Source organism: Taeniopygia guttata, chromosome 3 (genome assembly GCF_048771995.1).
Source record: "Taeniopygia guttata chromosome 3, bTaeGut7.mat, whole genome shotgun sequence".
In the NCBI taxonomy this organism is placed as follows: Eukaryota; Metazoa; Chordata; class Aves; order Passeriformes; family Estrildidae; genus Taeniopygia; species Taeniopygia guttata.
Window position 1 is genome coordinate 38,117,167 of NC_133027.1, and position 15,562 is coordinate 38,132,728.

At 42.1% G+C, this 15,562-nt stretch overlaps 1 protein-coding gene across 12 annotated transcripts in view; it reads right to left on the reverse strand.

Moving 5' to 3' along the window:
* Window positions 1-15,562, reverse strand: part of BACH2 (BTB domain and CNC homolog 2) — a 181,867-nt gene that overhangs the window by 64,303 nt on the left and 102,002 nt on the right. For all 12 annotated transcript variants that reach the window (XM_072926653.1, XM_030267591.4, XM_030267595.4 and 9 more), the window contains one exon: window positions 15,346-15,496. The gene's annotated coding sequence lies outside the window, so the exon portion shown is untranslated. The remainder of the gene's footprint in view (window positions 1-15,345; window positions 15,497-15,562) is intronic.

Genomic DNA, 15,562 nt, shown 5'->3' on the forward strand with positions numbered 1-15,562 from the left:
ACGAATCCTGTAGGAAGTCTCTGCTATAACAGATACTAAATCTGACATGTGACGAGTTTTACTGTAGTGTTTCCAAAAGAATGAAAAGGGAGAGAAAACACGTGAAGCCTAAAACCAAAGGTTACAAGAAAACTGTTAAATGAGCATCCCTGTGAGAAATGGGGAGGTTAGCTGAAGCCCCTCCTGTGACTAAGGCAGTGGACAAGCTCCAATGAAGAGTCCAGGAGAGAAAAGAGGGAGGTAGTCACTAGATAGGACATCCTGAGTTTTAGAATAGGAAGGTGCTCCAGAAAAGCTGCTCTAGGTAGTTTAAGCCATCATTTGCAAAATATAGGACATGGAAGAGACCCCAGGACAAGCCATGGTCTGAGGACTATGTGAACCATATACCTCAAGCCAGAAGAGCTCAGAGGGTTTGAAACAAGGATTTCAATTCTTAAGGGTGTTTATAAATCTTGTCTAGTTGCCCCTTTTTCCAGAGACAAAAGCAAAGTATTACATTCAGTTAAGTATGGCTGTTCCTCAGAGCAGTGAACAGGACATCTCCTACAGTGCCCAGGGGTGCTGCACAGCAGAGGAATAATGGGATGCATACACCCTTGTATTTAATGAAGGAGTCTGTAGAAAAGAGATACCTTCCAGGGACCACCACAAGATTGGAGAGCCCTCTAGCATGAAATAGGAGGGTGGAAAGAAGGGCTGAATGAATCATGAGCAAGGAAAAAAGGGTTGTGGCACACCCCCACACTTTTCCATTTCAGGTCTGTAAAATTCAGCTACATCGAGGTGATGCTACTGGCACCACTACTCAGACAGACAGGAGCAAGCAAGTCTGAATCAATCAGAATCTGTCTAAGAACTGAGCAAAACCCAGCAGCACAACACAGCATGGAGAGGTTGTAGTCATTTACACAGGAATAACAAAGAAAGGTGAATTTAGCAACCTTACTCTGAGCAAAGGAATCATCAGGAAAGCCTTGCCCAGTGCAGCTCTTGGGAGAAAAAGTCAAGAGAAACACAGCCAGATTTCTGTACAGAAAATCCACTTGTCTTGCAAACCCTTTCCATGTCCTTAGGTGCAAGGGCACTGCAAGCTTCTGCAGAGGCAGCCTGCCCTGGAGCCCCACTGGAGCAGAGTGGGGGACATGACAAGTGTCACAGGCCAGTCTTTCAAGCAAGGGAGCAACAACCACTTAACCAACACAAAGCGACAGCCTCAAATGCTCGCGCAACAACGAAGCATCAGCAAAAGCCAAATGGAGATGAACAGAAACATGCTCTCATATCCACAGCCATCTGTCCCTCTTCGCTCGTTGTTTTACAAATTGACCTACTGTTCCAAATCCCAGATTTTCAGAAATAGCTCTGGCTGAAGGTATTACCAGGAAAAACGATCAGCGTCAGCTAACCAGTGTAACGGAGTAATTCTTTCCAGGAGCTGAGGCAGTGATGACAGAAACTGGAAAAGCAAGATTGCAGAGAGAGGGAAGCACTGGCCACTCAGATACATAGGCAAGGAGCAGCAGGAGCAACATTCGACAGTTCAAGTGATGTTCTCTTCTGCCAAAAGCAGGTGAGAAGCTTAACAAAGACCTTTTCTGTTTTCTGGTGCAAATAATGCATTTCAACCACACTGGCCTTGGAATAAAGGAGACCAGAAAACCAAGGAGATTTCTAAAATCTATTACTGTACTAAATAAACAGCTAGTATTCTCCCATGAACTGAAACTCTTCAACTATTCCCAAACAATTACTGCCTCTCCACTTTGAACAAAGATAAATTTATTCTCCAATATAATTTTTAATATCCTAAGTATGCTTGGTAATGGCAACCCAGTTAATTTAATATCCTCAGAGTTCTTTACATCTCTCCCTGTAAGGGTTTTCTGCAAAGCACCTATCCTCATCATTTTTCAGTCTTTTGAGCCCTTAATTTCCTATTAACTTGTGATGTCTGTACTGGCCTGACCAGTTTTATTATGTGCTTTCACCAGTGGCGAGTGAAGCCCCTCACGTGGCTTTTGGGGGGGATTTCCCCCCAGCACTGCCAAAGGAGCCACGACTTGCCACGTGTCCTCCCCCACCTCAGCACTCCCTCTCCCTTTGGTATGGGGAAAAATGAAAACTCGAAAACGCAACAGATGGTCTGAAATCCTCTTCCTGTGAAACCCATCACTACGGCAGCAAGCTTAGGCAATATTTCAAATATTTCTGCATGTGCCAACAGCGGTATCCATGACTAGGGATGATGAGGAGACTGCTTGTGAAACTCCCCCATAGACACTGTTTGCAACAGCCTAGTCCTCTTGCTGAAGGCTTTCTTCTCTACTCTAAATCCAATGAGAAAACTAATCTTCTCCAGATTTAAAGCTGACAGGTGGTACATGCATAATTAAAGATGACCTAACAGAGAATGCTCTCATTTCTGGCATATTATCAGACACTTAAGCAAAGCAATTATCAGTAGGCAATCTTTTCTGTCAACAGAGATTGGATGAAACATTTTGCCAGTCAGGAAGATACTGTAATGATGATACATATGTATTTGCAGATTCTCCAGCAATATAATATAGACCTAAATCTCCCCTGTCTCAGACAAATTTCTTCATCACCTACGGAGGACCGCAGTAATGTCTTCTCACATTTTCATGTTCCACTGTGCCATTTCCACAGACTCACCAGACAAAATATACAGCATAGACTCCACCTTGCTCCTACTCATGTCAACCTTTTCTTTCAATCTATCTGCACTACAAGTCCTGCCATTCCTCTCCACCTAAGGAAGGACATTCTTACTGTCCTCTCAAGCTCCTGCAATTTTTCCACCTGCACTACCTGGCAGATGTCTGATCTGTGGGCCAGGAAACCTTGTCCTTCTGCCTTTTTTCCCCCAAAAAACAAGCAAACCCCAGAAAGTGTGTCCTCCCCCTTTCTTACTGTAACATAAACAAAAACTCAGCTCCTCCCCAGTTAAGCCTCCTCTGAACACCTTCTTCTTCATCCACAGGTAGTAGTCACCTGTGGAACATCAGGGGCTGGGCACTATATTGATCTTTTACTCCTTGTCATAGCTTTTGTGACATGAACACCTGCAAGGAAGTCATTAGGGACCTCACACATCTCAATGGATTGTTCCTGTTGTGAACAACCATGTCTTACTCAGGTTGAGTAAGGTCCTGACCACAAGCTGAGCATCTTCACCTTGGGAGCTGTGATGGTAGAAGAGATGAGTGGCCTTGTTCTCCTTAGCTTATAGAGGGGGCAAACACAGTTGGGAATTTTATGTGGAATAAACCCAAAAACCTATACTAGAACTAGGAGTATCTTCCCTGCTTTTTGGTTAACAAGCAGATGGTATGGTCTCCCAAAATAGCAGTGTCACCCATGTAGTTTGAAAGAAGCAGAAACTTTTTAACCTAAACTCTTAAAATGCTTCCTACAAGCAGTGTTTTGCAATGAATCTAGAGAGTGTTCTGTGCCTTTTTTTTTTTTTTTCTCCTGAGCAGGGATTTTAAAAAAAGAATATTTTGTGGAAGAAAGACAGGGAGAACAAAAAACAATTAGGAAAAGGAAAGCCTAAAAAGGTTAGTGGTTTTCTTAATTTTGGTAAAATTAGGGCGGTGAGAAGCATTATAAACTGCAATTATATACACACATGGGATTGCATTTTACCTTACGAAAGAGCTGCTCTTAGGGTGTAAAATTGCTTTAATATTGCACTACGACAAACGTTTTTTTTAAAAAAGGGTTATGATAATGGATTTTCAAAGCAAAAGTAAAGCTGCTTTTCCCTGAGAACAGGGCTTTAGAGAAGGGAAACTTCACAATGCCAGTGGTGTGCGTTTTGCTGCATTTCACAAGATCTCTCATAATTTAAATTCCAATGTATTTATGTCATACATGGATAAATGATCTTATTGTTAGAACATGTCTTTATATGAACATCTCTGCTGTTAGAACTAGCATTATTTAGCTGCTTTTTTTTCTTCTCTTTCTTTACCAAGTCAGAACAAAAGTGTCTTTTATTGCAGTTTTGTGAACTTCATGCAAATGGCAGTTTTTACACATCAATCGTCAGTTTAATAACACTAATGATAAGAGGGGAATTGAAAATAATAGGCTGATTTTTTGTCAAGCAAATCAGAATTTATAGAGAAGATTCTACAATGTCAAATTTTATAGCCCTGTGTTATCAAAAGCATGAGGAGTGAGAATTAAGATTAAACCACTGACTCGTTAGCAAGCCACACTTACTAAACCACAGCTTTCCTGCACCAAGAGTGATTATTTAGAAATCCACTGTACAAGATAAGAAGAGATAGTAATAGTCTTCTGGGACCACAGGGAGCCATTTACACAACAAAATACATTTGCCAGGGGATACCCATCTGACTGAGCAGGCTCAATATCTCTCTCAGTTAAAGCAATACTGGTTAGGCTCCCATTCCTCCCTAAGGCATAGTTCGGTCATTCCTTCTCCTGCTCTATCCCATTCTTGCAATCACACTACTTTGTAGCATTTGAATTCCAGTTTTCCACCTATCACTCCTCCGAGTGGCCCTGGTGACTTCACAGGTGCTGGTTATAGGCATTCATGCTGCAGAACCAAGCATGGGAAGAGCAAAATGGCCTCATGTGAGTAGCTAGGGCTGTGAGAACTAATATACTTTCTGTGGATTAATGGATGACTACAGAGAACAACATTTTGAAAACACAGCTTCATCATAACCCGAGAAAAAACACTAAATAAAAGAAAAAAGCATTTGCTTTCCCAACATGCAAAAAATCAGATGTGTCAAAATGCCAGCTTTTGACACAAAATACCACAGGAAAAGTGAGTGACAGCAGATTTTTAATCCTACTATGAACAGGTGCTCAAGCAGGCATAGTAGTTCCCCATGACAATGATAGTCTAAGGACAAACTTTACATCTCTAATGTCTGAAATCCCTTTTTTATCCAGACAGACAGACAGTCAGACAGAGTAGAGAAATTGCACTTTGCTTCCTCCCACTCACCTCTGGCTATGATCAGGACCCATCAGTAGAGTAAACTGTTCTACTATTGAATCCCATCCCACACAGGGCAACTTCTTTTCCACAGATGCCTGACTGCTTTTCCACACAGTCTGTGGGTTTGATGCTTTGGTTCCCAGCTACAGGCTGTAAGGGCCGAAACCTTTCCATGGGAGCATTTGAACTGCCACCTTCCTAGAGTCAGCACCCTTCAGTTTGGCCATATTTCCTCGTTAATGCTCCCACAACTTGAATCACCATTTCCATGTGGAGAAGCCTGTCCTATGGACTGTGCTGCATGTCCATCTTCCTGCCTTGTGTGGGCTTTGCCAAAAATCAAGTTTTGGAAAGGAGGAATGGAGCCTGCTCCCTTATCATTACTCATAGCATGTACTTTCAGTGATGTTTTTTATGACTAGACAAGTGGGAAGGTATGCTTTTAAGAAGGATAAAGACTGCTGAAGTTTTACAAGAAGCCCCAAGATAAGCAGAGCTTATTATGTATCATAGGATGAAACCAAGCATTTTCGGGGAACAGATGTTTTATCATCAAGAAGCTGTTTGGGAGAACTGTAGGAGCTGGGCTGTCTCACCCATGAGCAAACTAGGAAATTACAGGAGCTTGTAGGTGTTGTCTGTATGTGAGGTCAGAGACAGAGAAGCAGTTAAACCCATCACTAAGATACTGTCCCTGTGCAGGTGGATGTGAGAAATAACAATTCTACTCAACACCATCACTGTGGCTGGGACCAGCATCAGCAGTGGGGTTTGGTGGGCAAAAAGCAGAACAGTGTGAGGAACACACTGTTACATTAGTGCATACATGCTGAAAGGGTGAGTCTCTGATTTTTGCAGCATTGTCACCATGACATCACACTCCTACCTGCCCACATGATGGACCTCACCACACCTCTAAAGGAGACAAAGTCTGTGTCCCGTGATCTGCTGCTCCTCACCACAGTCCAGCCTCTCACTGCTACTGAGAACAGTAACAACCCATCTCTCTCTACAAATCTATGTTAGAATTAGCCCACAAGCAAAATCCAGGCCAAAAAGGAAGTCCTCAGTGAAATGAAGCAGTGCATTAAAAATCAATGCTTGAGCTGGGAACACATGACTAGATTTTTCTCAAGCCTGGAGAAGTCCCAATTCCTAATGAAAAAATGGGAGTTGTGCATGCTCACACCTTTTGCTGCAGGCTGGTATCCACTCCAAGTGCCACCTCAAAAACTACTTTTGCTTCATCAATACATTTGTAATTCAACCAAAAAAGAAATTTAAATAGCATCTGAAAAGCTTTGCATGGTAAACATGAGAAAAAACTGCTTTCCAAGCCTGCAGCCAATTGTTCTATAATATCTTCTGCTTTGTGCTGACAACCTTTTTTCCCTCCAATCATTCAGACACAATGCCTTCAGGTCTGTCTAAGTAATGTAATTTACTGGAGTGGAATTCCCTTGATACCTTCTGCAGCACTCAGTGACAGTATCATTTATACTCTACACTGTCATGCCATGACACTGATACATTGGCTTTCATCCCTCATTCAGCACAGAGGGTGCAATTTCACCTTCCATTGTGCCCTTCTGCAGACTGTGCGTACAAATTCCCTCCATTCATCCCTAATTACAAACCTTTGCTGAAATACTCTCATTAGATTTATATTTCTCACTCCAAAGTGTCAATCTTATTTCAGAATTCCAATTTTCTGAGAGATCCATCCATTAGCAGCAACCTCCAAAGCATTCCTTAGCTGAGTGCATTAAAAGTGAAGCTGGCAAAGCAGAGACGCACTTAAAATGCACCATTACAGCAAATTTCCATTGCTAATGTTTTTGCATTATTTGAGCAATGCGATAACGAGCCTGTGGCTGGCCAGCCCTGGTCCTCCAGCAACGATGGACAGAAGCTACCAGTCAACTTCTGTGTGCAGCTCTGCTCCCACTGTGAGGCTGCACCACATCCCAGAGCATCTGCTTCTGTCAGGGTCTCACAATATAGCATGAGGTGGCTGTTCAAAGGACTCCAGAGGATGAGAGCCACAGAAAGAGTTTATGACAACTGTAAAAATGCCTGAATACAGCTTGTTTTCTGTGGTAAAGTTAAAAAAAAAAAAAAAAAAAGAAGCCAAAAACAAGCTGGGGGTTTCCCAAGGTAGCAGTTCTGCTCTGCAACCCAAAAGGTTGTTAGAACTCTTCAGCTGAAATCACAACCACATTGTTTGTGTCACTTGCACTAATCCTAATTTAGCGGCCACATGCAGGACTGTTCCCTTCAAACTGTGTACAGAAAAGATAATGTCACAGATTCCCCAGAGCAGCACTATAAGTAGTTAAAAAAATCAAAAAGCGATCCTTCTACCTCTTCAAGAGAAAGGCGAACACCTTAAAAACCTCATCACCATACAAGGGAAAAAATGAAGAGCACAGCAGTGGGTACTGATAGTTGCACAATGCACCCAATGTGCCATCTCTAAAAATAGCCCGTGTGGCGATACCCCTGGAAGAGTCCAGCATGTCTCATCCTGCTGGAAAGCACAGCAGCAGCGATCGGCGCAGGAGTGCCGCTGCCACATGACGCACACGTTGCACCCTCTCCTGTCATTATCTTCAAAGCCATCAGGTTTGAACTTACCTGCAGCAGGCACAGCAGTAGAAAAAGAAGGGTGGGTGGGGAGAAAAAAAACCACCTCTACAACTGTACCGAAAAAGGGAAAATTCCACAGAAGAATATTACAGCAAATGATTATACCCGTTGTCAGCATCTGGGCACCTACAGGACCGAGACATGCAGGTACATTATAACAGAGGTAATGTAATTCCCTGCAGCAACCACTGTGGGGGAAACTAGTAACTGCTGAAGTTTTGCTTGTTCCCATCTTAAATATTTGAAGTCTTGATTACTGCATCAGCTCTCTTGCCATTTGTACTTTGTATCAAGGTAAGAGCCGGTCCAATGAGCAGGCACAGATGTAAAAGCAGAAAGAAGCATTTCAGCAAAAACGCAATAGTAAGGTAGCAATGACAGGCAGTGAGCTCTTCTAGGAGGAGAGGGAGGACTACACCAAGGTAATTTAAAGGGATTTAATATTGCCTAATGAAAGACTCACCATTGACAACGTGACTAGTCCATGGAACAAGCGTGTCTACCTCTAAGTGTCCCCAGCACCCCACATCCTCTGCACCACGTGGTGTTAGTCAGAGTGAAAACCTATTGTCTTATAAAGCGCAATCCTCAAGACCAACACCTCTGCTACCCTGCAAAGCCTGGCAAAGCTGGGAAGGTCACAAAGCGACAAGAAAGCAGCGATGCTTAAGCTGCCACACAGCAGAAAGCAAGTTTTTAGCTTCTACCTTGGTTCCTGTAGCTCTTGGATAGATGTTCTCTCCTCTCATCCATCACAAGAATGACATCAGACTGAGAAGCCTGACACACACAGGCACACTCATTCTCTGGAAATGCCACAGCTACTTAATGAGCGAAGCTGGGACAGCACCAAAGCAGACACCGTGAAGCTACGAATTTCCCTGCATATACTGACATCTCTCTTTAATATTTCTCTTGGCCACGAGCTGACGTATCAATTAATGTGGTCAGAACACATTTAGTAGTTCAAGATACCGCAACTGGTTTAGTGGATTCCTAACCAGTGCAACTACCTGGAAAAGCATCACATAGTGTATTTCAACAGTCACCCTAAAAAAGTAAACCAAAAAGATTTTATCTGCCAAAAGTTAACCCCGAGAATTTGTTTCTCAAGCTCAGCAGATTTATATAGATTTCTTTTTTTTTTTTTTCCCTTCGCTTTTTCTCTGCCAGAAGATGAAGTTCTGAATCAACAATTCAAGGTATACCACTGAAGTTTTGACTTTAAAGATCTTCCAGTCCTCTCCAAAGCTACTTTTTCCAGGCAGCCGAAAATTCTGCTTCCAAAATTCTTTCATCACCACCTTTAACTTATGTATTAAGCCTAACTACTTTTTTTTTTCCAGTAAGAAGTTGATGAATTAATACAGCCAGACCACACCACAAGTAAGCTCTGACTCTCCTTCCAACACAGACCCATTTACAAGCATTAAAACCTAGGACTCACCCACCAGACAGAGCTGAAGCTGCAGGCAAGCCAGTCATCAGAGCTCAGAGAAATATTATGCTTGCTCCACAAATGCTGAAGCATTTGAATCTTATTTTTAGTTGTACACAAAGGGCAATAAATGGAAAATCTTATTGTAACCACTGCTTTTTCGTGGCCACCCACACTTCCAACACCTACAGTAAAAGTATATAAATGTAAAAGCCCCAAAACTCATGGCTCATCTGAACAAGGAATGCAAACTAGCTAGTTGCTGTTACTTTTTTTTCCAATTTATATCTAGAGTGCCATTATATTCTGTGAAACATTGAAGACAACTTTTCACATGCTGTGCCTATCTACTGTCCAGGATTCTGTTGGATTTTCATACATTTTTCCTAGTACCAGTGTCCCTGGTAAAGTCCTTCTCTAAGTTAGTTGACCACTGACCGATTTTCAAATGATGAAGTAGAGAAGGTGCTTCCCGCTAACTCTCAGTTTCTTCCCCCACTGCCCAAACTACTGAGGTACAAGGAGTTAATGCTTCACTTACCTGTGAGAAATTATGCTGAATACTCTACCCAGAAACTGGCAATTAAAAAAAAAAAAATCCCTTTACACTCATAACAGTAGAAGAACTTCAAACAAATTGCTGTCAAGGATGATTTCATTGTGTTTAAATCCACTTTACTTGAAGTCACTTTGCAAATTACTGTTTAATTTTATACCTAAAACTCTCAGGTCTGCTGCGATGCCAGTTTACTCTCTTGTGTGCCCTATACCTGATTCTTTCCATTTACAGAAAGTAACACAAGCATAAACCTAATTATCATCTGAAATCCTGCAGAAAACAAATTCAACTAACTGAGTAAAAAAGAAATAAAGGAAAAAAGGTCCATCTTAAGACCATACCCAACAAGAGGGTGATGCCATGTCTGGAGATGTTGAGAGTGAACAATTTTGTGCCATTAATCATCTTGCTGTCGAGAAAAGTGCAGGTTATTACAGCAAGAAAACAATCCAATACAACACTTTTATGTCTCAACTCTTTGTACATCGTAACAGGAAACATGTCCTACCAGCTAGCAATCAATACTTAACCAAATGATCGAAGACAAAGCGCTGGCTCCAGAAAAATGTACCTTTACCTGACCTCGCTCATCAATTTCCTGCTAGACCCAAAAGCACACCACCTTCCTGCAGCTCCTGACAAAGCAAAGGCAGAGCTGGCTGCTCTCCACACATGCCGCTGGAATCAGGTGTGCACTTTTCTGCCGAGGATTTAGGTCGCAGGACCTGTGTGCTGAACGCCGCAGAAGCGCGGGTATCTAAGTGTTATGAAAATAAATGGGTCATACACCACTGAGCTAACAACCACACCACCCCCAAGCCGGGCACCGAATGACTGTGCAGGGCTCTGCCAGAGGGAGAGGAGAGGTTGAGCCAGCAGTGAAAACAAAACTGATGTGGTGAGATGGATTTTACTTTTCACTGGTTTGGGTTACAGAGAAAGTTGGTCTTGCTGTCACCGTCTCTCAGGCTTTTCTGCAAAAAACCAAAAAAAATGCAATGTACAGGCTGGTAAGATGACCTGTAGAGATGGGCTGGCATCCCACTCCACCGGGAAAGGGGAAGTGTGCTGGCCTTGGGTGGAGGGAGGGCTGTGACTCAGTCCCTTGGGCTGACACACACACACACACACACACACACACACACACACAGCCCCGCGCTGTCACCTGCCACAGTAAAAAATAAAAGCCCTCGCCACAACACGGCAGCCGCAGGGGAAACAGCGAGTAAACAGATCAATGATGCTGCGCACCCACGCAGCCCGTGGCACTGCTGGGGTGATGAACAAACAAACCTGTGGTCAATGGCAGCAAGGCGAGAGTGTCAGAGTAATTCGGGTTCAGATGGCACACTACACTGCAACAAACTCTGCTGTCCTCTGCTGCTGTTCACAGCTAAACACGAGAAGAGTTCCTCCCAGCCACACAGCCCGCAGTCATTGTGTGGGCCTGGATGGGGATGCTTCCAACACTGGGGGCTTGGGCAGAAACCTCCAGGAAGGGACACTGGCTCACCACCCACACACGTGTGCACGTGCAGGCGTCCTGCCTGAAGCCACACCAGCACTTTTCAGGACATATATTTGTCTAGATACATATTTTATTTTTAAAATCATATACTTATATATAAATAAAACTTTTATAATATATAAATATATATTATATATAAATATAAATATATATGTTTTATAAATATATATAAACTCATATAAATATATATGTTTCATTTTTATATATACAGACACATCTGAACATAGAAATAAAGAAATATTCAGTCAACAGATGTGTTTGTATCGAAAGCTGACCCTGGCCACCAGCCTTGCTGAGGTGTGGAGGCACTGACCTTCATACTGAGGTGCTGAGAAGCATCTGATCACATCAAGGGACTGACACAGAGCTGCTAGTAGTGGTCAGTGGACCAGATGCCATGAGAGATTGTGAAGGTCTCCGAGGCAGAGACACCCCACACACTGGTGGCCCTAGGTACAGAGTCCTGGTACACCAGCATCATAAAATGGGTAAGAAAGTTTCTTCACCCCTATGAAAACAGTACAACAACAGGAAAATGTATGAGAAAAATCATGAAATGCAGACATGGTCACATCTCTTATCCAGTAAGATAAACCTGTCAATGTCCTCAGGTATGGTCTTGGCACTTGAAGGTTTGCTACTGATGGTTCGGGGTGTTTGGTAAGTCAGTGTCCAAAGTGATACAATTTTGCCTTCAGAAATCTGCTTTTGTTCTGAATTCTGTCAAGTTATCTGACCTTTAAGTACAGATTTTAAAAAATTACATTTTCCCCAGGCTGTGATGGTAGGCGGGTGACAGACATTTAACCACCAATATCTATATATTTAAAATTTGACATTATTTACATCTGCCTAGAGATGGGCATAGCATAGATTTCAAGAAATCTTTCTAAATTTTTTTAAAATACTCTGAAGAACTCATACCTAGCAAATGTGAAATTTCTAGACAGAACTTTCTGAGTTTCGGGTTGCCTTATTTTTTTATCCTGTTTAAACCACTTATAAGCTCTTGCTGAATTCACAACATTGGATAAGCAGTACCAACCTGGTCTTTTTATGAGATGCAGAAGGACATTGATTGGGATGTTATTTTTGCTGCTTTTAAAGGAAAACACACAAGGCCAAAATGAAATGAGAAATGTGAGAGTATGGACACTGCTAGGAATAGTCACCTGTCTCCACTTGGATGTCAGCAGCCATGCCCCAGCAGCTGCTCAAAGACACAGCTCTGTATATTCTCTGTCATCCATGACTGTTTGGGATAACAAATGGAAAGAGCCTCTCAGCAGAGAGCACAGCTTCTCTCTGACTGCTGTACTCCCACATTACAATACACTCAGTCTAACCTACCCAGGATTAATTCCCAGAAAACCTGGAGAAATGGGTTTTTCTTTACTACCTCGGCACATGCAGCATAACAGGGTTTTGCAGTATGCTCTTTCAGAACAAGCAAGGGCATTCTGCTTTGAACTCACACATCAGTAAGTACTATTTTTTATAGAGATTTTATCCATCAGCATCCTAGTAGTATTATAGAAACAAAATAATATAAATGGAAGGGGGGAAAGGCATACTTATTTATCCCACTGCACCCTGGGAAAAGCAACCAGAATATGGTTGTTACAGCTGGGTCAACCTTGTGCAACTGCTCTTTCCATTAAGTAGGGATAATTAACAAGTGAAAGTCTGCTTCTTTCTATGGAAATTGCTATAACGAGGTAATTGTTGCAAGCAGAGTCTGTCATCAAAAACAGCCAGACAATGGGAAACAGAAATCAAGTAAGCAACGGGCATCTTGCCCTCATGTCTACCTGTGCCGGCGTGGATCTGCACACATGATGGTTGCAACCCCAGCCAACAGCCCATGAGGTGATGCATGGGTTTTCTAGGAGCTAGAGTACACAACATGTTTTAAAAATTATGCATAGCTCAAGCACATAACCACAGTTAAAAGAGAAAGAAGAAAGAAAAAAAAAAGGAAAGGCACAGATTTGATGATGGCTCTTACATCCTCATACTGGTTTTCACGTTCATTTGGTCCTGACCCGATTTTGTTCCTTGAAAAGGAGATGTCTGATTATTTGTTGCACAACAAAAAGCAAGACAAAACTTCCCATGCATTTCTGCATGGGAAGAGGTCTTTTCTTTCTCATTTCTGTCTGCTTTTTCAAGTATCATCCTAACAAGGATGCTATTTTTGAATTTAGTTCCTCTAGAAGTGTTTTAAATAGTGAATTTGCAAGATGCCTAATGATAAGCTTTATAAGCATCATGAGAAAAGCCTGCAAAAAATTGTGAATAAGGCTTCCAAACCTCATGGGAATAGTGCTAAGTAGGACTACTGAAAAACAAACTTTTTCTGCCTGCCTAGCTGTTACAACTCATATTTTCAAGTCTTCTTCCCTAAGCACTACAAACAAATTTCAAGCCAGATCCAAAATTTTCCTGTAGTCAGACGATTCCTGCTAAGGGGGATTTGATTAATAACTGTACCAGAGAATGCCAGATCCTCAAGGAAATGGCAACACTCTCCCTTTTTTGGAAAACAAAATCAAACTCACACCTTGTAAGGCCTCTTTGACAGTGAATTCTGTTACTACTCAGACTTTCTCCACTGCCCACGACTTCACCATTGTTTTTGCTGATACTCATCACACCAGAAAAAAAACATTCCTCTCTTTAAAAACTGAATTTCCATATACATTAAAGAACACAATCCTTCTTTTGCAGTAGACTTTTCTCTTTTTTTTAGTAAAACTTTTCAAGTCACATAAGCAAATAAAGTACTTCAAATAAAGGCATATTTCTAATGTAAATGCTTTGGTTCCAAAACACTAATTTTTTTTTAGAAGTAGTATTATATACAGATCAGTTCCAAATATTAAAAATGGTATTAGTAAGCATTCAAGAAAAACTGTCCAGTAAGGTGTGGTCTGTTTCCCTGACCTGTTCTGACTAAACTACATCATATGCATTTGTTACTGCAGTGAACAAATAAGGCTGGTAAGGTGCACAGTGCCACACTGTGAACCACAACTTTGTATTACCTCCTTTTGCCAAGTTTCTCTATAACAGTATCCCAAAGATAAAAACTCTTAACCACAAAGCGATTTGGTTTTGTTTTAAAAATTGATGAAATTAAGTTGTGCCCAAGCCTTTCTCCAAACTTGTCAGCTCTGGGGTGTCTCATCCTCCATAGAGCACAGACCATCACATCCATGCCATCCTTGTAGTGGTCCAGAAGCTTCTTCTACCTCAGAAACCATAACTAGGGTTAGAACTGCTGACACACTGCAAAGGGTCAAACCAGTTTCTCCCCACTGGTTCTATGCCAGGCTGTGCTATGGCATGTTTCAGAGGAAGACTCAGTCATCGTGGGATCAGGGATGAAAGACGTGCACAAGGTCATAGACTGCTCCCCATCTTGGGCGCAATATCAAAGCACAACAAGCACAGGGGACTACTACTACAACGCTGAGAGGTTAGGAAGGGATCTGCAGTCCCCTCAATCTGTCCCTAGTAGATCTATGCACAACTTTCTCTATCCTCCTACAGTCAGTTGAGCACTGATTCCACCTGGAAAGAGCTGGAGGTAGCAATGAAGATACTTCTGATGCTTACAGAGCCTTTTGGGGTAGGAGGCTGAAGGATGAAGCAGCATCAGGCTCCCCCAAGGGAAATACTCCAGGAATCCGAAAGGAGAAGCATACGGATTTTATCATGGGAGAAACAGAAGGGTGCCTGCAGTCCTGTTGGGCAGATGATGGCCTCCAAACTCACGTGGAGCATGTGCAGCTTTGGCAGAGAAGACCAAGGTAAGTGTACACACACGCAGCCCGTTGCAGAGAAAAACAAAGCGCAGTTAGAGCAATGGGGCGAACAGAGCTATTTTAAGTCCTTCTCACTATGGTTTACCGTAGTAGCAGAACACTTAGAAAAGCCGTCAAAATGACAATCACTATTTAGGTTAAAAAAGCAAGTAACTACTTCAATAACAATTTATTCACCACCTAATGTTTGCAGTTGAATTACAGCTTTTATGGTGTTTTTCTAAAGTGTGATATTTACTGCCTCTACCCTGCCTTCCCAAGATATTTTTTTTTTCCCGTTTTTCCTTAGTTTTTTTCTTTAAATAGAAAGGAATTGGAATCATGACTTACATGTAACTTTTCTAGGTCCTGTGCTGGCTAAAATGTTCTCACGATGCAGGGAACAGGATCAATGGAGAAATGAAGAGGCTGCAGCAATCCATTAAGAAGTGACCCTCCAAAGTTCTCTAGGGCAATGTTCTGGCAACTCAGCTGGAGCAACCTAAAATAAAATAAAGGCATGATTTGAAAAAAAAATTCAAGCACTGAATCTTTACAAACACCTCTT